At 37.0% G+C, this 26,972-nt stretch overlaps 1 long non-coding RNA gene across 1 annotated transcript in view; it reads left to right on the forward strand.

Annotated features, from left to right (window-relative positions):
• The window catches only part of LOC138715598 (uncharacterized), a 411,462-nt gene that overhangs the window by 245,112 nt on the left and 139,378 nt on the right, over window positions 1-26,972 (forward strand). The window contains exon 3 of the long non-coding RNA XR_011336508.1: window positions 24,185-24,268. This is a non-coding gene — a long non-coding RNA (uncharacterized lncRNA). The remainder of the gene's footprint in view (window positions 1-24,184; window positions 24,269-26,972) is intronic.

Below are 26,972 nucleotides of genomic sequence, written 5' to 3' on the forward strand. Positions count from 1 at the left end.
AGCTACAACACCGTACCTTTGTGGAATAGGCTGTGGTAACATTGAGGTGGCCCAAATGTTGTTTCTGGGCCTGTACAAGCTGGCCAACACCTTCAAAACTATTTCACTCCATGCTTAAGAATGACTTCAGACTGTACTGCATGTTAATTACAATAATTGAGTAAGTAAAGGTAATAAAAGGTAAATATGTCCCCTCTATGTGCCTTGAAGGCGCATGCTGCCTTGACATGGCACTACAATGAAGTAGTGTGGGCGGCACCACGCTGCGACCGCCTTTACCCCTGGGAAGGACGCGGCACTCAATTTTATAGGAGGCTGAGTGAAGCTCTGAGCCGTTCTGCAAGTTTGGCAACTAAAAGAATAATATAGATCAGGGTTAGGCAGAATTATGCACTCTGTGTTTGCACGGTGTACTACCAGAGAAGTGTGCTTATAGGGTGCACGAAAACCGGTTTATTCAAGTTGCGGTACGTACTGTATGTTTCAAAAGAAAATGTTATTCTTTCTACCAAACTAAATAAGAACACAAAGTAATGAAACACTTCCTTAAAAACAAAACAAAACATGTCTGTTGCACGAATAATTGGATCGGTGTCGGTTAGAGTTCCCGAGTAGCTCAGTGGTAGAGCGTTGGTACGTTAAACCAAAGGTCCCGGGTTCGATACCCGGCTCCGGAACAATTTTTCCCTCAAAATTATTCAAATCAACTTTACAGGGAGTTATACCTGAAATCTTGATTTGCATGTCTGTTGCACATTAATTCATATTACTCAATTTCTCAAGATTTGGAGAAACTGTATCAGCACAAGCTATGCGAAGAATTGCCGTTAAAAGCCCATCATTTCTTGTTTGAGATTTGTTTATTTTCGTAATAGAAAACAACTGTTCACATCTATAAGTGGAACCAAATACAGTAAAACCTCGCTAATCCGGACCCCGATAAGCCGGACTTCGCTTAATCCGGACAGAAAAAAAGATGAGTTTGTAAAAATTAAAGAACCTTGTTTTAAGACCTACTTTTATACATTAGAACTATGGAATTACAATAATTACAGGTCCGTCGGGCACATCATAATTATGGGTATCACGTATGTACTGCATTTTATGTATTTATTTACATTTTACTGTACAGTATTTAGACCTATACCCTTTAAATACACCATAATAAACTTTTTTGTTGCTGTAAACGAAGTTTTAATATACTTTCTACTGTTCTTTTAGGTTATTTCAGTTAAACCGGACTTTCGTTAAACCGGTCAACTTATGCCCCAATTAGTCCGAATTAACGAGGTTTCATTGTAAACACAAAACTTTCTCACACAGCTTATGCAGATTGGGAAAGCGTCCTCTTGGGAATCCGTCATAAAACTGCATAAGACTCGACCTTGAATCATATTTCGCTCGCATCTCTCGACCACATCGCAGGTCAATCAATTCATACTATAATGAAGAGGGGACGTTATCAATAATCAGTTGGAATCGGAACATGTAGCAAAAATACGCAAATCCATTTCCAGGCAATCTAAATCGTGGAACCTTGATGTAAATTCCTCTAATAGACCGGGTAGAATACATGCGTACATTTCGAAATTTTCATTGTTCAAAATTCTATGCGTTTAGATAAGAATGGGAAATGATATATTTCGCCCTTTTGCATTTGACGTATCCATAACAGCAATTTCTCCTTAAAAGCTGCAATTCTATCTGCAAATTGAGTATTAAGAATTTCTTTTCCCTGAAGTCCTAAATTTGGCTCATTTAAAAGCTGTAAGATCTGTTACAGCTGCTGGCACACTACAGCGCTCGCACTTGAAATTCCCCGAGCGCACGGAGGGCAAATGCGCTCAAACGCCCATCGCTGATATAGATCATACCTGCACAAACAGCGCTCAACGAGCGCGCGCGCTCCTTCGGAGAGGGAGAGCTGTGTTTACCGCTCGCCGAAACGGAGAGGACGATACGTCAGAATGACATAGACTTGCTATAGGTAGAGGAGAGGGAAACGACCACTCAGCTATCTAGTGGAGTGCAGTGTGTAGGCCTATTCTCAGTAACTGTTTCACGTTGCTTACCTACTGCTACAGTACAGTATGGAGGAATCTAAAAGACGGAACATAACATTTAACATTTAACGATTTACAGCTCGAACTTATTGATCTTCAATGTGACCTAAGGGCTAAAGATCGTTTGAATAATACTACTAGCCTGGTTGAGTTTTACAAGACTAAACATTAGCAGTAATATCCACGACTGCGCAGGCTGGCTGTGAAAATGATTGCTATGTTTGGCTCAACATTTATATTTGTGAGCAACTGTTTTCTATAATCAACTTTAATAAAGGCAGGCATCGAACATCTGTAACTGATGTTTCATTACGATCAGTAGGCTACTGTTCCTTTCAGCTGCCAACAGCATAAAACCTCATTTTGATGTACTGGTAAATAAAAATATAACAAAATGATATTGTACATTTAAATAGCTATAGAATTTCTATTATTCTGTAAAATAAATATTTCTTTATTAATTAATAATAGTGCAAGATAGTTTTTCGAACACTGAACGGGAATTCACTTCATAAACACTCGTAATAGTACTTCCTTTTGTGTATATTTTGTACCAGATCGCCCCTTCTTCCAGTCCACCCTTATACAGAGCGCAGCTAATATCTGCATTCCGCTCATGAGCTCTGAGCCGGCTGGGAGAGCGCAAACCTTGTACAGGCCTGATATAGATAATTACAAAGCATAATTAGTTGTTAATTATTATATACTCAAAACTTAAAAATTGCAAATTACTTACTTACTTACTGGCTTTTAAGAAACCCGTAGGTTCATTGCCGCCCTCACATAAGCCCGCCATTGGTCCCTATCCTGAGCAAGATTAATCCAGTCTCTACCATCATATCTTACCTCTCTCAAATCTATTTTAATATTATCTTCCCATCTACGTCTCGGCATGCCCAAAGGTCTTTTTCCCGCCGGCCTCCCAACTAACACTCTATATGCATTTCTGGATTCGCCCATACGTGCTACATGTCCTGCCCATCTCAAACGAATCTCTTAATTTCCAAGTTATGGGGAACGTCTTTTGTAAGTAATTCACAGAACGAGAGTTGATTTGAATTTGTGTTCTGATAGTTTTTGAAGGGCTATGGGAAATTTCAGTTCTCAGTTTATAGTTTTCTTCATGAAGTATGAAATAATCCTACCTGTCGTGGGCCTCGAACCTAGACCCATGCAGCTTGGTAGTCGGGTTCTTATTCTGAGGCAATCTGCCTCGAGGAGGATGAAGTGACCTCAGCAGTAGTGCTGAAGAGGACTAGAAAGGATGAGTTTATGTTACCACAGCAACGGAACAGTTGACAGTCGTGATGGGAAGGAGTTGCGGTGTGACTGGATAACAGATCGTCTGTCGTAAACATGAGTTTTTAATGGCTGCCATGTTTGAGTTAATTAAAGGGGCAGATGTGCGGGCTGTCACTGCGGTGTGCATCCTGTGGGGGGAGAGCCACCATCGGTGCGAAAATGTTTGACAGTTTACACCGCGTCATGGCGTGTGTTCGATATTTCTTCAGCTGCGCAACCTGCATATGGACACGTCTTCTGCACCTCTTGACTTGGGATTTTAGGTTGAACCTGTTTCGTTCTCAAGATAAACTCGCACAAAGTTATATTATGGATTGTTGTAAGTAGGACTTGGATTTCTATGACGTGTCATATATTAATCAGGTCTCGATGAAGGTTACTTATGTCCCTGGCACTAGAGAAAATTGTTAACATAGCTAGCTTTTATAGTATGGAGTAGTGGAAATTGGATGTGATCACTGGAAGAGCTGTACAGTAAGTCCACCCAACCCGTCCCAAATGCGTATTTTACTTATACAGGGTGGTTTAGTTTTTATTGACCCGTTTTACTTACATCCGGAGGTTACAATTCTTGTTCCTTTTACATACTTGACATTTCTTGTTCCTTTTGCATACTTGACATTTCTTGTTCCTTTTGCATACTTGACATTTCTTGTTCCTTTTACATACTTGACATTTCTTGTTCCTTTTGCATACTTGACATTTCTTGTTCCTTTTGCATACTTGACATTTCTTGTTCCTTTTGCATACTTGACATTTCTTGTTCCTTTTGCATACTTGACATTTCTTGTTCCTTTTGCATACTTGACATTTCTTGTTCCTTTTACATACTTGACATTTCTTGTTCCTTTTGCATACTTGACATTTCTTGTTCCTTTTACATACTTGACATTTCTTGTTCCTTTTACATACTTGACATTTCTTGTTCCTTTTGCATTCTTGACATTTCTTGTTCCTTTTACATACTTGACATTTCTTGTTCCTTTTGCATACTAGACATTTCTTGTTCCTTTTACATACTTGACATTTCTTGTTCCTTTTACATACTTGACATTTCTTGTTCCTTTTGCATACTTGACATTTCTTGTTCCTTTTGCATACTTGACATTTCTTGTTCCTTTTGCATACTTGACATTTCTTGTTCCTTTTGCATACTTGACATTTCTTGTTCCTTTTGCATACTTGACATTTCTTGTTCCTTTTACATACTTGACATTTCTTGTTCCTTTTGCATACTTGACATTTCTTGTTCCTTTTACATACTTGACATTTCTTGTTCCTTTTACATACTTGACATTTCTTGTTCCTTTTGCATACTTGACATTTCTTGTTCCTTTTGCATACTTGACATTTCTTGTTCCTTTTACATACTTGACATTTCTTGTTCCTTTTACATACTTGACATTTCTTGTTCCTTTTGCATACTTGACATTTCTTGTTCCTTTTGCATACTTGACATTTCTTGTTCCTTTTGCATACTTGACATTTCTTGTTCCTTTTGCATACTTGACATTTCTTGTTCCTTTTGCATACTTGACATTTCTTGTTCCTTTTGCATACTTGACATTTCTTGTTCCTTTTACATACTTGACATTTCTTGTTCCTTTTGCATACTTGACATTTCTTGTTCCTTTTGCATACTTGACATTTCTTGTTCCTTTTGCATACTTGACATTTCTTGTTCCTTTTGCATACTTGACATTTCTTGTTCCTTTTACATACTTGACATTTCTTGTTCCTTTTACATACTTGACATTTCTTGTTCCTTTTGCATACTTGACATTTCTTGTTCCTTTTGCATTCTTGACATTTCTTGTTCCTTTTGCATTCTTGACATTTATTGTTCCTTTTACATACTTGACATTTCTTGTTCCTTTTACATACTTGACATTTCTTGTTCCTTTTACATACTTGACAATTCTTGTTCCTTTTACATACTTGACATTTCTTGTTCCTTTTGCATACTTGACATTTCTTGTTCCTTTTGCATTCTTGACATTTATTGTTCCTTTTACATACTTGACATTTCTTGTTCCTTTTACATACTTGACATTTCTTGTTCCTTTTACATACTTGACATTTCTTGTTCCTTTTGCATACTTGACATTTCTTGTTCCTTTTGCATTCTTGACATTTATTGTTCCTTTTACATACTTGACATTTCTTGTTCCTTTTACATACTTGACATTTCTTGTTCCTTTTACATACTTGACATTTCTTGTTCCTTTTGCATACTTGACATTTCTTGTTCCTTTTGCATACTTGACATTTCTTGTTCCTTTTGCATACTTGACATTTCTTGTTCCTTTTGCATACTTGACATTTCTTGTTCCTTTTACATACTTGACATTTCTTGTTCCTTTTGCATACTTGACATTTCTTGTTCCTTTTACATACTTGACATTTCTTGTTCCTTTTTACTTGACATTTCTTGTTCCTTTTGCATACTTGACATTTCTTGTTCCTTTTACATACTTGACATTTCTTGTTCCTTTTGCATACTTGACATTTCTTGTTCCTTTTACATACTTGACATTTCTTGTTCCTTTTGCATACTTGACATTTCTTGTTCCTTTTGCATACTTGACATTTCTTGTTCCTTTTGCATACTAGACATTTCTTGTTCCTTTTACATACTTGACATTTCTTGTTCCTTTTACATACTTGACATTTCTTGTTCCTTTTGCATACTTGACATTTCTTGTTCCTTTTGCATACTAGACATTTCTTGTTCCTTTTACATACTAGACATTTCTTGTTCCTTTTACATACTTGACATTTCTTGTTCCTTTTGCATACTTGACATTTCTTGTTCCTTTTGCATACTTGACATTTCTTGTTCCTTTTGCATACTTGACATTTCTTGTTCCTTTTGCATACTTGACATTTCTTGTTCCTTTTGCATACTTGACATTTCTTGTTCCTTTTGCATACTTGACATTTCTTGTTCCTTTTGCATACTTGACATTTCTTGTTCCTTTTACATACTTGACATTTCTTGTTCCTTTTACATACTTGACATTTCTTGTTCCTTTTGCATACTTGACATTTCTTGTTCCTTTTGCATACTTGACATTTCTTGTTCCTTTTACATACTTGACATTTCTTGTTCCTTTTACATACTTGACATTTCTTGTTCCTTTTGCATACTTGACATTTCTTGTTCCTTTTGCATACTTGACATTTCTTGTTCCTTTTGCATACTTGACATTTCTTGTTCCTTTTGCATACTTGACATTTCTTGTTCCTTTTGCATTCTTGACATTTATTGTTCCTTTTGCATACTTGACATTTCTTGTTCCTTTTGCATACTTGACATTTCTTGTTCCTTTTGCATTCTTGACATTTATTGTTCCTTTTGCATACTTGACATTTCTTGTTCCTTTTGCATACTTGACATTTCTTGTTCCTTTTGCATACTTGACATTTCTTGTTCCTTTTGCATACTTGACATTTCTTGTTCCTTTTGCATACTTGACATTTCTTGTTCCTTTTGCATACTTGACATTTCTTGTTCCTTTTGCATACTTGACATTTCTTGTTCCTTTTGCATACTTGACATTTCTTGTTCCTTTTGCATACTTGACATTTCTTGTTCCTTTTGCATACTTGACATTTCTTGTTCCTTTTACATACTTGACATTTCTTGTTCCTTTTACATACTTGACATTTCTTGTTCCTTTTGCATACTTGACATTTCTTGTTCCTTTTGCATTCTTGACATTTCTTGTTCCTTTTGCATTCTTGACATTTATTGTTCCTTTTACATACTTGACATTTATTGTTCCTTTTACATACTTGACATTTCTTGTTCCTTTTACATACTTGACATTTCTTGTTCCTTTTGCATACTTGACATTTCTTGTTCCTTTTGCATTCTTGACATTTATTGTTCCTTTTACATACTTGACATTTCTTGTTCCTTTTACATACTTGACATTTCTTGTTCCTTTTACATACTTGACATTTCTTGTTCCTTTTGCATACTTGACATTTCTTGTTCCTTTTGCATTCTTGACATTTCTTGTTCCTTTTACATACTTGACATTTCTTGTTCCTTTTACATACTTGACATTTCTTGTTCCTTTTGCATACTTGACATTTATTGTTCCTTTTGCATTCTTGACATTTATTGTTCCTTTTACATACTTGACATTTCTTGTTCCTTTTACATACTTGACATTTCTTGTTCCTTTTGCATACTTGACATTTCTTGTTCCTTTTGCATTCTTGACATTTATTGTTCCTTTTACATACTTGACATTTCTTGTTCCTTTTACATACTTGACATTTCTTGTTCCTTTTGCATACTTGACATTTCTTGTTCCTTTTGCATTCTTGACATTTATTGTTCCTTTTACATACTTGACATTTCTTGTTCCTTTTACATACTTGACATTTCTTGTTCCTTTTACATACTTGACATTTCTTGTTCCTTTTGCATACTTGACATTTATTGTTCCTTTTGCATTCTTGACATTTATTGTTCCTTTTACATACTTGACATTTCTTGTTCCTTTTACATACTTGACATTTCTTGTTCCTTTTACATACTTGACATTTCTTGTTCCTTTTGCATACTTGACATTTCTTGTTCCTTTTGCATTCTTGACATTTATTGTTCCTTTTACATACTTGACATTTCTTGTTCCTTTTACATACTTGACATTTCTTGTTCCTTTTACATACTTGACATTTCTTGTTCCTTTTGCATACTTGACATTTCTTGTTCCTTTTGCATTCTTGACATTTATTGTTCCTTTTACATACTTGACATTTCTTGTTCCTTTTACATACTTGACATTTCTTGTTCCTTTTGCATACTTGACATTTATTGTTCCTTTTGCATTCTTGACATTTATTGTTCCTTTTACATACTTGACATTTCTTGTTCCTTTTACATACTTGACATTTCTTGTTCCTTTTGCATACTTGACATTTCTTGTTCCTTTTGCATTCTTGACATTTATTGTTCCTTTTACATACTTGACATTTCTTGTTCCTTTTACATACTTGACATTTCTTGTTCCTTTTGCATACTTGACATTTATTGTTCCTTTTGCATTCTTGACATTTATTGTTCCTTTTACATACTTGACATTTATTGTTCCTTTTGCATTCTTGACATTTATTGTTCCTTTTACATACTTGACATTTCTTGTTCCTTTTACATACTTGACATTTCTTGTTCCTTTCGCATACTTGACATTTATTGTTCCTTTTGCATTCTTGACATTTCTTGTTCCTTTTACATACTTGACATTTCTTGTTCCTTTTGCATACTTGACATTTCTTGTTCCTTTTACATACTTGACATTTCTTGTTCCTTTTACATACTTGACATTTCTTGTTCCTTTTGCATACTTGACATTTCTTGTTCCTTTTGCATTCTTGACATTTATTGTTCCTTTTACATACTTGACATTTCTTGTTCCTTTTACATACTTGACATTTCTTGTTCCTTTTGCATACTTGACATTTCTTGTTCCTTTTGCATTCTTGACATTTATTGTTCCTTTTGCATTCTTGACATTTATTGTTCCTTTTACATACTTGACATTTATTGTTCCTTTTGCATTCTTGACATTTCTTGTTCCTTTTGCATTCTTGACATTTATTGTTCCTTTTACATACTTGACATTTCTTGTTCCTTTTACATACTTGACATTTCTTGTTCCTTTCGCATACTTGACATTTCTTGTTCCTTTTGCATTCTTGACATTTATTGTTCCTTTTACATACTTGACATTTCTTGTTCCTTTTACATACTTGACATTTCTTGTTCCTTTTACATACTTGACATTTCTTGTTCCTTTTACATACTTGACATTTCTTGTTCCTTTTACATACTTGACATTTCTTGTTCCTTTTACGTCCGAATATTTTATATTTTGTTTTGAAATGAGTCAGATAGTTCATCTCTGGTGGTATTTGTTTTATCATTTTATTGTTTCTTTTTAAACACTACCTAAGGTCTGAGAACTGCTCACTTTTATGATTTTTACACATTACATTCTTGAAACTGCATTTGTGTACCTCGTTTTTACCATGACAACGTTTTTAGTTCGTTTTAGCATTCAGCTTATTGTACTGTTTTGTTAAAAATTTTAGATAAGGGCGCAAATAGCCGTAGTAGCTGACGCACGCTTTTAAACCCCTCTAACGTAACTAACTGAAGTTAAATTGAACAAAATTCTAGCTTTTGTGAACGTGATGTCACGGTTTTTAATGGTCATATAAATGTATATTTTACCATATTTAGCATTAAGACAAATATTATAGTTGTATATGATATAAAAGCGTGTTTTTCATCATATTACAATAGTTTAATAGTTGTACAACTATTATTCACATGTTTTGTGTCAAAAATGACAGTAAATCTAAATGATTAGGAAAAACACGTGAATTTTACTTGAAGCAAGTAAAGAGATAGGTTTGGAAGTAAATCCCGAAAAGACAAAGTATATGATTATGTCTCGTGACGAGAATATTGTACGAAATGGACATATAGAAATTGGTAATTTATCTTCCGAAGAGGTGGAAAAATTCAAATATCTGGGAGCAACAGTAACAAATATAAATGATACTCGGGAGGAAATTAAACACAGAATAAATATGGGAAATGCCTGTTATTATTCGGTTGAGAAGCTTTTACCATCCAGTCTGCTGCCAAAAATTCTGAAAGTTAGAATTTATAAAACAGTTATATTACCGGTTGTTCTTTATGGTTGTGAAACTTGGACTCTCACTTTGAGGCAACATAGGTAAAGGGTGTTTGAGAATGAGGTGCTTAGGAAAATATTTGGGACTAAGAGGGATGAAGCTACAGGAGAATGGAGAAAGTTACACAACACAGAGCTGCACGCATTGTATTCTTCACCTGACATAATGAGGAACATTAAATCCAGACGTTTGAGATGGGCAGGGCATGTAGCACGTATGGGCGAATCCAGAAATGCATATAGAGTGTTAGTTGGGAGGCCGGAGGGAAAAAGACCTTTACGGAGGCCGAGAAGTAGATGGGAAGATAATATTAAAATAGATTTGGGGGAGGTGGGATATGATGATAGAGAATGGATTAATCTTGCTCAGGATAGGGACCTATGGCGGGCTCATGTGTGTAACTTTCTGCATAAACTCGACCACAAAACAAAAATAAATAAACTATGATATGAGGCCTTTTTTTGACAAAAATAATTAAAAATCCCTAAGAAACGGGGAAGAAATAATGAACTTTAAAATATGTTCAGTGCATGTGGTATTATGATTTAAATCTTTTTTATTTATGGTCAAGGTTACCCCATTTACGGTGTAAGAAGTAATTCATTTTGGTGGAAATAAGGAGTTCGTCCCAGGATGTACCCTGTAAAAATCCCTAAAAAATCTTGCTCCCTCCAAGTAAAAACTGAAATTGTATCACTGTTTAGGATAAGGGATAAGTGAAAACATGCGTCCTGCTAACTTGTAAGTCTTCCCCTCCATCATACAGCAGTCCTTCTCTATATATACACAGATTAAAATAAAGTACAAAACGTTATGAGAGTCTGTTACTACCATTTTTCCTTCGCTTTCTATTTCCTTTTTCATAACTTTTCAGTCGAAATTGGCAACACTGTTTTAAATAAGAGGATCGAGAAATCTACCGTACATTCAGATGTTCGCATTTTGTCCCCGACGAATCATTGCCCGTATAGAAACACGAAGGTACATAAATTGCCGTTGGTCTGGCAACCCTGATAATACTTGTCTTCAGAATTGCCAGGCGCTCAGGCTCGTGGGGGAGGCGGGCGATATCATCGGGTTTCGAGGCAGTTCCCTCCCCCCTCCGCCGCCCGCTCCCAAACTTGCCTGCTGATATCGCTCATGGAAAATTGATTCCGCCATATTGGCGTCCATGCGCGGACCGAGTTGCTAGGCAACTGCTCCACTTTACAACAATGGCCGCAAGTTAATTTCCGTTTGTAGCTTCATTTGTTTGTTATGTGTTGTTAACAGTTCTGCCAACTTAATTAGCGAGATTAAACAGAAGCTTTGTAACGTTGGTAACTAGTTTAAATATAGATTAGGTGCGCACAAAGAAGTTGCGCCGAATTGATGAGTGCAATTTATTGCATGACCCATCTTCGCCGTTACACGACCCGTGGCAGCACAAGGACTCCCTCCCCCGCCATTTTTCCTATTTTATTCTTTTTTTCTTCGCACATCCTCGATTCTAGATCGGTTCTGGCTCCTGAAGCGAGTGTTGGTCCATTTGCCTTCCTGTCAGAATCATTCTAGCCATTAAGGCCTTGTGTCTCGGAGTGAATAGCGAAGGGCTTGCATGAATATTCCCCTTATTTGTGTCGGAGTGTTTGTGTTGCATTTTCCTGTGTATTGCCCAGAAGCAGCGTCATCTTCTGACTCATCTTGGTATCGAGATGCGAAATCCTTTTCAGTGCTGCTGGCCAAATCCCCGTTCGTTCTTGCCATTGGTAGAGATGGTAGATTTTATCAACTTAGCCTACAATTAAAAATTTAGCACTCTAGAAAAATCAAATTTAACACGTTATATCATTTTTAATGTTAAGATTTAGCATTTTTTTTTTAGCCTTTTGGGATTAACATTTTTCATGGAAACTTTTGGTGATAGAAATTCAATGTCATCAATGTGTCAAGAGGTGCATTTTCTAGATTTTCCATATAAAATTCTTCAGAATAATAAATAAGTATAGGAACATGTGAAACTACAGCGGAATGGTCAACATTAAGCAACATGCCAGAAGATACAGACCTGCTAACACATTTAAAATAAAATCAGTATTCAGGAAAAACAAATTTAAAGACACTCATTGCAAGTTTGATATGGAACAAATTTCAACATTATTCTCTTTCAATCAGATTGCCTGTCTGTGACAATTGAATTGAACTTAATCAAGTTAAGTTATTTCTTCTTTGTTTTTATACATAGGTTTATACGGCAATGTTAAAACCCTGCGTGCTATAGCCAGAAAAACACACGGTAGACCTTTAAGATCAGCATGGTAGTCCTATAAACCATAGCTGGCCATGTCACTTCCGCCGTTAGTTATCAATTATATAATTTTAAATGTTTGCAAAGAAGTCTATAAATTTTTTACCATTACCCTCATCGTCATCATCGTCATCAGAAATTAGAATAGTTCCTGTGAATATTTTATTAAGTACTAGCTGAAATCACGCGTCGTTGCCTGTGTTTTCCTTTCTGCTTCGATTTTTAATTAAACTGGTTGTTAGGCTTTTCGGAAATCAGACTACAGACAACCAAAACGAATTGTCTTTACTAAGCTTTCCTCATCCCTAAAAGATGAATCTTTCCATAGCGTCACGTAATTGAATTAATGAACTTCTTAGCCAAATGCCTGCCAGGGATAACTCAATTTAATCACCTGTAGATCAGGCATCGAAAAGAAAACATTTCGTCATATGCCTTACGTTAAACTGTTTTTAATATATGTTTATTTGTTTTTGTTTATTTGTTTGTTTATTTATATTCTGACGTAGTCAAGGCCATTAGGCCTTCTTCCACACCGCCAGAAATATGAATAAAATAATGGAAAATCAAACTATAAAGTAAAACCAAACGAAAATATATACAGGCTACAGTCACACAACCTAGATTATCTAGATTTTCGCCTTCATGATGTATCAACAATGTTATTTCATGTCGTGTTATTTTTCCATGGCCTCATGGAAGTCGATGTTGAATACAACAGACAATAATAAAGAACAATTGACTGTATAAGTTTGCATTTTAATATTATGCATCAATGTTTCATTGTATTTATTTATTTTTTTTATCTTTTTAATTAATTTAACGTCCATTTGTCCGATTTTAATGTAGCCTATGTTCTTCTCCTGGTTATGAAGGTTAAATCTGGAAACTTGACAAATATCGGTTAAAGCGTGTAGATTTGTATAGAGTGCATACATATATACATACATGGCCACATTTACTTTTATATGTAAGATGTCTCAGGTAAATTCCGTTAGAATGGTGGTATTCCCCGACCACTTCTGTTCTCGCCACTCTTGGAACTACCATCACATTTCGTCCTTTCATGTAGGCTGTTCACAGTTTTTCTGATTTTCTCGCTACATGAACCGGAACTGGTGTAGATTACCACCCTGCTTCCGTTTGCTCTCCCGTTGTTGATCTGTCATTGATTCATTGCTATGTCATCGATGAATATATAATAGGATGCGAAACTTACCGAGTTTCCCGTAACACATACTAGAGGCGCTGTTGTAGAAAATGATCTTGCTGCCACCTGTTAGAGGGAGGGGCGTTATTACATCTAGCAGCGCACCAAGTAGCGAAAAGAGTAATTACTCCATGCATTTAGCAGCGCAACTGGTGACGAAAATGTTAAACTGTGCAGAAATTATTCCCTCCCACCCTCATCGATATTCAAAACTAACCCAATTTAAAATAAAACATTTACACTTTTATTCCTCACAGCAGCTTCTACTGAAAATTCTTACCGGAGCCAACAGGAAGATAAAAGAGACGATCTATTTTACATTTACTTACTTACTGGCTTTTAAGGAACCCGGAGGTTCATTGCCGTCCTCACATAAGCCCGCCATTGGTCCCTATCCTGAGCAAGATTAATCCACTCTCTATCATCATATCCTACCTCCCTCAAATCCATTTTAATATTATCTTCCCATCTACGTCTCGGCCTCCCCAAAGGTCTTTTCCCCTCTGGCCTCCCAACTAACACTCTATATGCATTTCTGGATTCGCCCATACGTGCTACATGCCCTGCCCATCTGAAACGTCTGGATTTAATCTATTTTACACTACGCAATCAAAATATAACCAGACAGAGACAAAAAATAAATCAAAAGGTTAGATAACCGGGATTGTATTCTTTGGGTATTTATTGTACAGCGCAGTTGAAAAGTCTGCAAGAACTACTTAGATAGTTCAATTTATTATATTACTATTACTTTACAATACAATCAACAACACTATTTTTACAACGTCCATAAACATCACTGTTTAACATGCCCTGCTTATACACACGTAGTATCACTTTATGTTCACTTATTAGCAAGTTTCTGTCTGCCATCTCGTCTCCTCGAGCAATATCTCGAACAGATAAATAGAGAACTTTGGGTAATGTACCCAACACGTAGTTCTAATGTTCACCACCTACGACGTTAGGCGCTGATCATCTTATTTCAGCCCCCCACTGCCAGATGGTGCTAACCGCAGTTTCGCATCCTATTATATATTTATCCATGGCTATGTTCAGCCCCTTCTGTTAGGTTTTAGTCAGACTCTTGTCACGTGGGGTGAGCACCACGCACAACGTCCACGAGATTCGCTGTCTGTCTGGTTACAAGCCGCCACTGAAAATGACCGCAAGACGTCCGAGCCGATGACCTCGGGGTCAGCATGAGCCGCTCCTCTTGATTAATTCCTGAAATGTAAAGTTTGCCAGCCTGTCGCACCCCTGCAGACTGCACCTGCCCGCAGTATTGTCAATTGATCGTCATTAACAATAATTCCCCCTCCCTAACCCAAACGAATTGCATGCCGGGGCGTGCAGCGTGTAGTTTCCGGTTCAGCTCACTTTGTGTGTTTTTATATATTTCCATCTCGCGGCCTAACCCCAATTAATATGTTGAGCGAGTCAATAGACTGCACTGTCCCCCGATACGCAGAATCATAAAAAGGTTTAATGCGAGCTGATTCCACCATGTTTCATTTGGATATCTATCATTGATAATAATGTGCGTCCATAGAATTCAGACCTATTTTCCAGAAATTTCATTTGAAAGAGTAATTCAGTTTGTGTCTGTTCATTTTGTTTGAAATTGTACTAATGACACGGGGAGAGAGAGAAATATGCCTATGTGTGTGTGTTGAGTAATCTTATGTGTTTAGTCAATGAACCGTCACTCCTCATAACAGCATAGTACGCCTATCATAACTCATAACATTTCCACTACCATTCAAATGTAACATAAAGTGATAATAATAATAATAATAATAATAATAATAATAATAATAATGGCTACATAATATTGGGTAAGCTATCGGTAGTCTTGTAAAGCAGTGACTAAGGGCCGTATGCATAAACGAGACTTTGGCTGAAGACTTCCCAAAGTCGACTTTCGTAGTAAAGTTTAACTTTGTTAAAAGTCTTATTCACAGGCAACACTTCTGAGACTTTGACTTTGGCTTCGGTAAGTCGAGATTTGACGATCTTGTTCTAATGTTGGCAATCACAATCACTGCCTTCTAAACGAATTAAATTAATAGATAGTTGAAATAGAGTAGGCATTGCCACAATCAAAGCCATCTTTTGAGTCACAAATCAATGAAACAATTGAACATCGGTACATGTTAAGCAATTGTTAACCGTTCTTGCAGTTTTACATAAGAATAATATTATTCGAGGGCTTATTGTGAAACTAACGTAAGTACAAAAATTGACATTTTTAGGTCTTTACACGAATAGATAATAATTTGTTCTCCTACCTGGCCACAAAAAATCGTAACTCAGTTCGAACAGTCTTGTATATAACACAATTCGTAACTACAAAACATAATGGTATAGTTTATCTGAAATAGTATTGCGTGTTAAGACTTTTGTTGTGAATAAAACATATATTCTAGTTACATTAGTTTCACATTAAGCCCTGAAATTATTCCATTGTAAAATAATTTTGTTGTGAAGATATGGAAGGTAAGATGCCACCAATGACAGACTATGAAAGAGACATATTATCCTGCTGACAGTTGGCAGAGTTATTCCCTGCATTTCTGCACAGACTACTTAAAAATTATCTGAAATCAATATGCAGAAAACATTATTATGATGACCGCATTTCCAGCTGTATAACCTGTCCTCTGTAGAATTAAATAGTAAGAATCAATATTAAGCTATTAATCCTTACATATAGCGTAAAATCGCGATCAAATAAGTTGTATTATTTATTGGGGAACAGATAATCCTCTTTGATTATTCATCAATGAAAGTTGAAACATGACGAGGATATTTAATGCTGTCTGTCTATCAAATCTGTAGGCTACCTTGATTTGAATTTATAATCTATAATAACACCCTAAGGAACATGAACAAGCTTTAATAATCTCCTAGATGTTTTCAATATTCTCGGCAAATTCAACAATTTTCCAAATATCAGTCATTTTCCTTTTGCCCATGAACGAAAGTCAAAGTCAAAGTCTAGATTTTCGGCGACTTCGAAGTAAAGTCACGATTGAAGTTTACTTTCGTCAAAGTGTCGACTGTGAACAGGAAAATGGTGACTTTGTACTTTCCAAAGTCAACTTTGGTCCAAAGTCTCGTCTATGAATACGACCCTAAAAGCAGTGTTTTTCGTAAAAGACGAATATTTTTCTGGACCAAATTATATTACAAATGGAGTAAAATTAGTAGGTATTTTTCCATATAAGAAATTTTACGATGTAATCATCATTATTAAATTTGCATACATTTTAAATATTGAATTGAATAGATATTTTTAAAAACTGTTCATAGATAGCTGCTTTATTTCCAGCTATGTTTTATAAATTGTAACGCCGTGGAAAATATGGCTGTCTGGAAAACACGTAATTGTCAAGGAATTAAAAAAAATGGAATTGGGATGAGAAAGTAGTGCTTCCCCCAAGCCGAGCGACCTTGCAGGTACGCTTCCTGACCGAGTTGCAGGCCAAAGCAGTAAATTCTTTCCGAAACGAGATTTAAAATATATCGCAAGTTAAGGGTGCTGACGTATTGGCACGCACCACCATTTTGTTTGGCACACTCTGCCCGCGTTCAGACGGGGGGGAAAAAAAAGACATTCGAGAATCATCTGTTGACATAACAGATAGTACGCGGCAGCGCAATGCTTTCTAATCCACATCCGTTGCCTAGCAACTGCCGAATTACCTTGACAGTTGAAGCCACATCCTGTTCAGGAGGAATAAGGCTCCCTTCACTCGCACTGCAATGCGTCGTGCAGCTGTTTTGGGGAGACTTAAAAAAATCGTATGTACATATTTTGCTTGGACATTTCGTATTTCTTTCGTTCGGTGTGTTGGCAGTTTCGGTACGTCAACTGTACCTATGTTCGCACCGATTCCGTTTGAACTCCCTGCTTTGTCGTTGCCGTTAATAATGTCGAATGACTTTGTACGCAATGTCTACGCTGACCTCACGCACATGGGGTGAACATGAACATTACATCTCAGTGGTGCCAGTTTTCGTCCGGTCCAACTTCAGCCTATCGTCAGTTTTACTGCCGTTGAATAAAATTAGCCTGCTCGGGTCAAACTGCAATGTGTCGATGGTTACGAATTATTTGTATTACAAGACAGTGTGTAAAACTAGGCAGCCTACAACGTAAATCGATGCCCCTGTTCGATTTCCGGTCGGGGCAAGTTACCTGGTTGAAGTTTTTTCCGGGGTTTTCCCTCAACCCAATATGAGGAAATGCTGGGTAACTTTCCGTGTTGGACCCCGGACTCATTTCATCGGCATTATCACTTTCATCTCATTGAGACGCTAAATAACCTAAGATGTTGATAAAGCGTCGTAAAATAACCTACTAAAATAAAAAAAAATCGATGCCCCTGTGTTGGTGTAGACCTAGATTCCTGTGTAATAACTGTACTAATAGATATAGGCCTACTCGTATTTTTTTTAAATTTACGTTCCCAATTTCAGTGACTGGATTATTTCTTTTTCTTCAAAATGTATAATAGTTATTTATGGTACTTGTGAGGTAAGTGCATCTTTATTGCACGAGTGGAAAGATTTAAGCACGAGGCGTCAGCCGAGTGCTTAAATTACACGAGTGCAATAAAGATCACGCTCACAAGTACCATACATAATTTTATCCATGACCATAACGAAAAATTATGTTTTATAAAAGAAAATATGTTGAAAATAAGTCCTCATGTAATCACATACCATGACATGGATTTTAGAATCAATACGTTACTAGGTAGGTCATGATGTAGGAGGCCATGATTAGTAAAGAATGGTATCTAAGGCGTTGGATAAATAACAAATTATAATTAATTATATAATTTTAATATATATTTTTTCACTTTAAACGTGTATTTTCGTCTTTTTGAAGTTTCAGGGATTATTTAGAAGTGTTCACGGAAATAATGTGATTAAAATAATTTCACATTTTACTTCTGTAAACTTAAGAGGAATATTAAAACTTCATTAATCATCGTGTCTGTTTAGCTCAGTTGGCTAACGCGTGTTGTTTTAAAATCCTATAAACCCAACTTCGTAGGTTCAAGTCTCCTCGTATCCCAAAAGGTAAATTATTACAAAATTTTAAAAAGATGCATATTAGATATGGATGTAATGTACAAATTACGACGTAGCAGATAGAGAAAAGAGAAGGAGATTGAGTGTATGTATATTTAAGAAATGGTAATAAAGAAGTAGAGGTAGTGACATCTAGTAACTAATATATTAACTTCTTGAGTAATAGTTCAATGGAAAAGTATACGTGTGTACCCGGGTACTAGGAAAATAGCCTACTAATGAACTGTGAGATAAAGTTCAAACTGTGAGGTAAAGTCTTTATCTCACTAGTGAAATAAAGTAATGTTGAATAATAGCCTACTTTACACACGCAAAAGTATTTAGTAAAGGCATGTTTTTCGTTATGGTCATGGATAAAGAAATGTATTACAAACTGCTGAATATTTCTTAACAATATTGCCTTATGTGTTCTTATGAAAGATCTATAAGGGGCGGTATCATTATTATTATTATTATTATTATTATTATTATTATTATTATTATTATTATTATTATTGTTATGAGTAAATCCCGAAAAGACAAAGTATATGATTTTTGACTCGTGACGGGAATATTGTACGAAATGGAAATATAAAAATTGAAAATTTATCTTCTGAAGAGTGGAGAAGTTCAAATATCTTGGAGCAACAGTAACAAATATAAATGATACTCGGGAGGAAATTAAACACAGAATAAATATGGGAAATGCCTGTTATTATTCAGTTGATAAGCTTTTATCATCCAGTCTGCTGTCAAGAAATCTGAAAGTCAGAATTTATAAAACAGTTATATTACCGGTTCTGTATCGTTGTGAAACTTGGACTCTCACTTTGAGAGAGGAACATAGGTTAAGGGTGGTTGAGAATAAGGTGCCCAGGAAAATATTTGGGGATAAGAGGGATGAAGTTCCAGGAGAATGGAGAAAGTTACACAACACAGAACTGCACGCATTGTATTCTTCACCTGACATAATTAGGAACATTAAATCCAGACGTTTGAGATGGGCAGGGCATGTAGCTCGTATGGGAGAATCCAGAAATGCATATAGAGTGTTAGTTGGGAGGCCGGAGGGAAAAAGATCTTCAGGGAGGCCGAGACGTAGATGGGAAGATAATATTAAAATGGATTTGAGGGAGGTGGGATATGATGATAGAGACTGGATTAATCTTGCTCAGGATAGGGACCAATGGCGGGCTTATGTGAGGGCGGCAATGAACCTCCGGGTTCCTTAAAAGTCAGTAAGTGAGTAAGTATTATATTATTGTATTATTGACTTTGAAGTGCTTCCCAAGCATTCACTTCAGTTACGCGGCTGTACCGCTGCACTAACACTAATCGGTGCACTGTGGGCTGCCATGTTTTTAGAGCTGCTGGTGCTTGCCCCGGGGCTCCACATCCGGACGGCCAGGTGCGAGGCTGTGAAGACGGAAATGACGCGATGTAAATTGATTGAGTAACTAAAATACTAGCAGCATGCTACGTGGTTGTCAAGGATTGCCTACATTGCGCGCCTTGTCTGCTAAGATGAACTTCTGTACCGTTTACTATCGCCTGCATACAGTAATATTACCACATAGTCTTCACTTTTCGATCACTTGGGGCTCTCTGCCTATGAGGTGAACATGGTGTGACTTTCCCGCGTAAGACCACTCCGTGCATTTACAGTAAGAGTCCCTTTGCGAAGTCAATCTCCAGCGATTTAGTTGGTGAGAGATTCCGTGAAATAATTATTTTAATGCAATTAATTAAATGGAAGGAATGAGACACCGCATATAGAGATCGCGGAGTCAATTCCAGACTGTACCACACGTATCGTATCGCTTTTGTTTTGGCAGAGGGGAAAAAAATTGAAAAGATGAGCGAAAGAAACGAAGTCTTGACTTCACAGGAAGGAAGTTTATTTTAAAAGGAGAGGCAGCGAATTACTGCAGGCAGGGATGCTGAAAGACTTTACGACTCTGCCAGGAAAAATAAACACGGCCTGAATAAAATGCTGCCCGTCATACAGAAATATCTAGCATCAACATGACTGCACAGCCGGGGGGGTCGGGGGCAGGGAGAGGACGGCAGGAGGTCCAAAAAGGGCTAACTGAAGAAGCTAGGACGAGTACAAGAAAGACTGGGAGGGAAGTAACAAGAGCGAGAAGATATAGAAGCAGGACTGCGAGAAGGAGGCTAAGGAAGTACAAGGAAGTAGAGGAGAAGCTTGAGAAGGTCCCACAGAGCGGCGAGAAGGAAGCTAAGAGACGTACAAGAAAGACTAGGAGAAAAACAAGAATAGAAGAATCATAAGAAGGGCTAGGAGAAGTACAAGAATAGAAGAATCATAAGAAGGGTTAGGAGAAGTACAAGAATAGAAGAATCATAAGAAGGGCTGGGAGAAGTACAAGAATAGAAGAATCATAAGAAGGGTTAGGAGAAGTACAAGAATAGAGGAAGCGTGAGAAGGGCTAGGAGAAGTACAAGAATAGAAGAAGCGTGAGAAGGGCTAGAAGAAGTACAAGAATAAAGGAAACGTGAGAAGGGCTGGGGGAAATTTAAGAATAGAGGAGGTGTGAGAAGAGCTAGAAGAAGTACAAGAATAGAGGACACGTGAGAAGGGCTGGGAGAAATTCAAGAATAGAGGAAGTGTGAGAAGGGCTGGGAGAAATTCGAGAATAGAGGAAGCGTGAGAAGGGCTGGGAGAAATTCAAGAATAGAGGAAGTGTGAGAAGGGCTGGGAGAAATTCGAGAATAGAGGAAGCGTGAGAAGGGCTAGGAGAAGTACAAGAATAGAAGAATCATAAGAAGGGCTAGGAGAAGTACAAGAATAGAAGAAGCGTGAGAAGGGCTAGGAGAAGTACAAGAATAGAAGAATCATAAGAAGGGCTAGGAGAAGTACAAGAATAGAAGAATCATAAGAAGGGCTGGGAGAAATTCAAGAATAGAGGAAGCGTGAGAAGGGCTAGGAGAAGTACAAGAATAGAAGAATCATAAGAAGGGCTAGGAGAAGTACAAGAATAGAAGAAGCGTGAGAAGGGCTAGAAGAAGTACAAGAATAAAGGAAACGTGAGAAGGGCTGGGGGAAATTTAAGAATAGAGGAGGTGTGAGAAGAGCTAGGAGAAGTACAAGAATAGGGAAAGCGTGAGAAGGGCTAGGAGAAGTACAAGAATAGAGGACACGTGAGAAGGGCTGGGAGAAATTCAAGAATAGAGGAAGTGTGAGAAGGGCTGGGAGAAATTCAAGAATAGAGGAAGCGTGAGAAGGGCTAGGAGAAGTACAAGAATAGAAGAAGCGTGAGAAGGGCTTACATGTAGTGTAGAACTGTATCAGAAGGGCAGACACAGTTGATATCGGCGAGCGCCTGCGATAATTAAAATCGCCCTACCGACACTTTCTGAACATGCCGCATGAGACGCCATGGCAACATGTATAACACATTGTGACGTCAGAGCTAGGCAGCCAATGAGCAGGCGACTGAACCGGAAACAAACAAGTGGAGTGATTTGCATTCATATTGTATCCGAATTGATTCAGCGGGCTGATAAAAATAAATATAGACGAGCCTACATTTACATTTCGGAATAAACCAGCAGGCGCAGAAATGCCAACCTAACAGAACGGAGATGACGAGATGTGGCAGCTTGGGTGACGAGGCCCGTGGAACTGAAGTGCGCCCACTTCCCCCAGTCTGGAATCGAATATACTTGGCGTTATTTGTCTCAGGGACCCTGGTCACGAGCAATACGCTCAAACGCTTGTACGTGGAATTTGTGGATGTAACACGTCGGTGCTAGAAGATCACATATTTCTTGTCATACGTTTTGCGTTCAGTTTTTTGTTACGTTGCTAGTGATATATCTGTACATAATTTCCTTCGTCTGCTATACATTTGAAAAAGGTAAACTGTTTACGTCACATAGCATTTGAAAGAAATGTCTTAAAATCTAAACCTAGGAAATAGGTGAGATTTCAGATTTATAAGTCTTGCACGATTAGATTTGCACAAAATCAGGCAGTATATTATCTCTAGTCAGAATTTTGGCATTTTCTTAAAATTCGTGGTATGACTTTCGTTTAAAAATTCTTTGCTTCGTATTCTGCTCCATGTCGAAATCGTACGCACCTCTTCGTATAATTATATGAAACCATTTATTTCTATTCTTCCCAGTTTATCTATAATTTAACTTTTTAATTCGTACGTCTAAACTGACGGGTTGGAAATTATAGGTTTACAGAGTGCAATAGGACAATAAAACGATGCCATGGTCTATACTCCAGCAAATAATAATAAGTAAGAATTACTTTTTTCCGGTCGAATTGCTCTGAACCAACATAATGGCTTCATCGAGCCGGAGCATTCCTGTCTACTCAGCTCTGTGAACGGCCTGCTCCAAGTCACGACTCGAACTGCGCCCTCTCTGCCTTCATTTGTTTCCGTACCAAGGCCGCGCATCGCACATTGTGTTCCCAAGCTGCCTGGGGCGCTTGTAGCTGGTGATTGATTGGGCATGATTTAATACACCATTGTGCTGATTCTCCGGTATTAGGCCGGAATTAACAGACACCTTCGAAAAGTATTCGTCTTCAGATAAGACGCAGCCCAGGGGTATACAAATTGCATTCGTGGACAGCCGAACAAAGGATCCGTGAGTTTTTATTACACCGATTTAGAGAAATACTAGTGGCTTGTGCAGCAAATGCTGCAAACTAAGTTCATTAGACACAAATAAAAGTTTTCCAGATTTATTTTTAATGAATACCAGACATAATGGAAGCTATTTGCTTCCATAATAATGAAACAAACTCCTTCTGAATAGTTTTTTTTATGCAAAATACTTTTTCTTGAACATATCCACCTTAGTTTTTTTTACAGTAATAGTTATATATTTATTTATTTAATCTAACAGGATTAAGGCCATAAGACCTTCTCTTCCATCCTACCAGATAGCACACATAAATACAAAACACAATACGAACACTGATGAAAATAATACAAATTAAATTAAAGCCCTATAGAGGGTCAACAGGGTCAAAAGAACACTATAGAGCTCTTATTAAGCTAATACAAAAAATAGCAATGATAATAATAATAATAATAATAATAATACAGAATATTGCAGAAATAAATTCCTAGTACGCTACAGAGTATAGGGGATTGAGCCCTAGGCTTCAAAAGTGAATATTCCATTCTTTAGGAAGTTTGGAACTCAAGTTCTTTGCAGTAGTTATCTTGGGGGTGTTTGATGGGGTAACTCGAGCCACAGCTTGCGAACTGTAGAGATGCTGAAAGTCCTAAAGCTCCAAGTTGCGAAGGTCCTTTTCTCTAATCTGCGTTCCTACCCCTGCTCCACGAGGGTGTGGGGTGGGGACTTTTTCTCATCTCGTGACAAACGGCCGTTCATCGATTACACAAAGACTTGGGAACTGAGGACTCTGTTCCGTGTGGTCAGGCTGGTGACATTTTACTACTTGCACGCTCCCAGCGGTGTCAACTGGAATTAACACCACATCTTCTCTCTTTTCTTGTGCAGGGAAGTCTGCTCGTCTGTCGTCACGCTTCGCTGATTGGAAATATTCAAGAAAGAAGAACAAAGAGCTGACTCCACGCCGCGCCGGTGAGTACAATGCTGCCAAGTGCTCTGATACAATCCAACTGTCTCGAATTACGAGTTGGTTTCTATTGCCGAGCATTTTGACTCTTACGTCATATGCTGCCTCAGCAGTTTGTGGGCGGGTAGCTAGGTTTCCGTGGAGGAAACAAAAGTCAAATTTAACATAGCTGTGGGTTTGTGTGTGTCTAGTCTTTCCGTAATTTCACCAGCTGATCTTCACCAAAAGTGGTACCAGTAGCCTATAGTAAAATAACGTCTACATCAGTGGCGTAGCATGAAATTTTGAGCAGAGGAAGCTAACTCAAGTTGTTTTTCATGCAATATGAGAAAACGTATTACAAAAATACAGTCTTAAAATAAATAGTAGTCAATGTCAAGTCAGCAGTCGAAGATTGGTTGGAACCTCGTAACACCAATAAGGCATGACCTCAAATGGTACGTAGTAAAATATGATTTCACGGTTTACACATATCTCTTAACAAATACACGTATACGTATAACATTAGCTCACTCCCTGTCATACTTAGAGAAATCACAATATTAGTATCATTACGTAAGTATGCGTCTGTCTTTTGGTTGTGTCCTTCATTGACAGCAGGAGTCGGTCATTTGTTTTTTAAATCACACTTTTATTCGTAAGTCAGTCTTGATAATACAATTGTCCTAAAAAAATTCAAGTAAATTGGTGTCAGGAACTGTTATTTCGCTCATTATTTATTATATCAGCCACAATGCACACTAACACTTCAACTGAACACAACTGACGAAAAGGGATAACTCGGAAACTACTTATTTCAAATGTTAAAGCTAGCTTCATGATAGCCTTGCGACCAGAGTAGTTTAGTTAGAAAGGGCTAGAAAATCTGCGGGGTGGGTTACACAGAAGAATGAGTCTGCTTGGAAGCTGGTGAGTGCAGGCTTCTTGTTTACTGCTGCATCACAAATCATCCTGAGCTGCCGCATCACAATATTTAATGCGTAAATATAAATTCTATTAAAATTAATTTTGTCCATAAACTGCAGGATTATTATGAAATTATTATTAACTGTGGAAGCTGAGCTTTTTAGCTTACATTGACGTTACGCCACTGGCTATATGAAAAAAAGTGGCTGTGAATTCATGGAATCCCTGTAATTGCGTGAAACGTCTGTGCTGTTTGTGAGTTTGTTGGGATTGTAAGGATGTTTGGGATTTGAAATAAAAGTTTGATATTTCTTTTCATTTATTCTTCCCACATTTAAATTTAACAATGCAAAGCTTACTCGTTAACTACTTCATAATCGCTTCTTCATTCCATGCGGCCTGGTCTCCAGACAACATTGCAATTGATAGTCGAAACGATTCACACGTGAACAAGACATATTTGAGTTGTTTGGTAATTGTAATGATTAGTAATGCAATTACTAGAGAACTGGACTCATTTGGAAATTAATACCGCAGTTAAGTAAGTCAGAATTAGACCATGTTATATTAACTATTTCTGTCTTTAGTCCTCTCACATTTATTATTTTTATAATTTTTTTAACTTGTCGCACTCAGAGAGTACGGGTGACAAGATGAAGGATAAAAGTATAACTCCTTAGCAAGAGGAATAAATGTAATAAGAGTAGATACACAACAATAGGAAGCATAAGAGTGGGTAACTACGCAACAAATTGAAGTATAAAGAGAGTGAATATTCAATAGATTAAATTTACGAACACTAACTGCTCAACAAGATGAAGGATAGAAGTATAATTGCTTAGCAAGAGGAAGTAAATGTAACAAGAGTAGATACACAACAATAGGAAGCATAAGAGTGGGTAACTACGCAACAAATTGAAGTATAAAGAGAGTGAATATCCAATAGATTAAATTTACGAACACTAACTGCGCAACAAGGTGAAGGATAGAAGTATAATTGCTTAGCAAGAGGAAGTAAATGTAACAGTGGTAGATACACAACAATAGGAAGCATAAGAGTGGGTAACTACGCAACAAATTGCAGTATAAAGAGAGTGAATATTCAATAGATTAAATTTACGAACACTAACTGCGCAACAAGGTGAAGGATAAAAGTATAATTGCTTAGCAAGAGGAAGTAAATGTAACAAGAGTAGATACACAACAATAGGAAGCATAAGAGTGGGTAACTACGCAACAAATTGAAGTATAAAGAGAGTGAATATTCAATAGATTAAATTTACGAACACTAACTGCGCAACAAGATGAAGGATAAAAGTATAATTGCTTAGCAAGAGGAAGTAAATGTTAGAAGAGTAGATACACAACAATAGGAAGCATAAGAGTGGGTAACTACGCAACAAATTGCAATATAAAGAGAGTGAATATTCAATAGATTAAATTTACGAACACTAACTGCGCAGCAAGATGAAGGATAAAAGTATGACTGCTTAACAAGAGGAAGTAAATGTAACAGGAGTAGATACACAACAATAGGAAGCATAAGAGTGGGTAGCTACGCAACAAATTGAAGTATAAAGAGAGTGAATATTCAATAGATTAAATTTACGAACACTAACTGCGCAACAAGATGAAGGATAAAAGTATAATTGCTTAGCAAGAGGAAGTAAATGTAACAAGAGTAGATACTCAACAATAGGAAGCAACAAATTGAGATATAAGAAGAGTAACTACTCAATAGATTAAATTTACGAACACTAACTGCTCAACAAGATGAAGGATAAAAGTATAACTGTTTAGCAA

The sequence above is a fragment of the Periplaneta americana genome, chromosome 15, assembly GCF_040183065.1.
Source record: "Periplaneta americana isolate PAMFEO1 chromosome 15, P.americana_PAMFEO1_priV1, whole genome shotgun sequence".
NCBI lineage: Eukaryota > Metazoa > Arthropoda > Insecta > Blattodea > Blattidae > Periplaneta > Periplaneta americana.